General features: G+C 46.7%; 1 protein-coding gene across 1 annotated transcript in view; it reads left to right on the top strand.

Moving 5' to 3' along the window:
- Window positions 1–1,399, top strand: part of STYXL2 (serine/threonine/tyrosine interacting like 2) — a 23,715-nt gene that overhangs the window by 6,707 nt on the left and 15,609 nt on the right. The window lies entirely within an intron of this gene.

The following is a 1,399-nucleotide window of genomic DNA, read 5'->3' as shown; positions in this document are numbered from 1 at the left end:
CCCCCCCACACTTCCCTTTGTTGCCTGTGTGTGTCTTTTTATTATTACTGTCACTCTCACCCTAGCACGTTATGGCTGCGTAATATTGTCTGAGTTTGCGTTGTCTGGTCTTGCAGCTCTGACAAGTTGTAAAGTCACAGAAGGGCATCATCGTATTGGCTATCCTGTGAAAGGGGCAGTATCTGGTAACACACACAAGCCGCAAGTCCTTTACCTTTTTGTAGTTTTTTTTTTTATTGTTTCTTTAGGAAAATTCATAAAAAAAGAATCACACACAGAGAAAAGCTTTTAACCAAGTTAGCCCCAAAATTAAGACTGAAAAAAAGGTCTTGCTGATACTTTATATTAGGTGTGGCCACACTGAGGCTCTTTCACAGTTAAAGTACAACCCATGGAGCCCCCTATTCCTCCCTCCACCCACCTATTCTCCATCCACTAGACTGGGGCAGGAGCTTGGGGCTTCTGCCCTGTGGGGGGGTCCTCAGGGCTTTAGCCCCATGGTCCTGCTGGTGCCAACTGGCAGGGCAGGTTGTACATGTCTTGTGGCCCTCAAGATTACTGCATGTGGCTCCCAGGGTCAGAAGCTTGGCCACTCCTGCTTTATATCTATACACCAGGATATTTAAAGGGCAGATTCCACCCCACTGCTACCAGCATAGTTTGAGTGGCAAAAACACAACACCCCACCCTAGAAGGAGTTACACCGGTGGAGTGGACCTTGCTTTGGCAAAGCAAAATAAGTTACACGCTGGTGTAACTGCACCTGCATTAAGGCTATCACTGGTCAAAAGTCACCACCCTCAGCCACAGATTTTAAGTGCAGACAAGCCCTTAGAGCCCTTAGTTGCAATAGTAAGTCGCTTTGCTAGGACCAAGCATGGGCTCATTAAGGCGTCTTTGAGCTTGTCTGCACACTCTTTAAATATACCAGTATAATTACAGTGGTACACACAAAGTGACACCCCTCCCTCCCGGCAGATGGATGCAGTTATGCCAGGATGCATGTTTTTACACCACTGTGGCCAGATGTGCGTTAGGGGTGCTTTGCTGGTGTAAATAAAGCAGTCCTAGTGCAAGTGCATCTTATATTGGTACAAAAACGCAGTTTTACTGGTATAGCTGCATCTACTTTGGGGCTTTCCATGACAAAAGTTAGGTGGGTCGGGGATCATACCTCTTCACAACCCTTACTGATGTACCTATGCTGGCAGATGTCTATAGAGCAGACCTGGCCTATAGCTAGGACCCTACCAAATTCACAGCCGTGAAAAATGTGTCACGGACCATGAAATCTGGCCTCCCCTGTGAAAGCTGGTCTTTTGTGTGCTTTTACCCTATGTTATACAGATTTCACGAGAGAAACCAACATTTCTCAAACTGGGGGTCCCGAGTCAGAAGA

This window comes from Chelonoidis abingdonii, chromosome 1 (assembly GCF_003597395.2).
Source record: "Chelonoidis abingdonii isolate Lonesome George chromosome 1, CheloAbing_2.0, whole genome shotgun sequence".
Taxonomy (NCBI): domain Eukaryota; kingdom Metazoa; phylum Chordata; order Testudines; family Testudinidae; genus Chelonoidis; species Chelonoidis abingdonii.
Note: the sequence above shows the minus strand (reverse complement) of the source record. Positions and strands in the feature narration are given on the sequence as shown.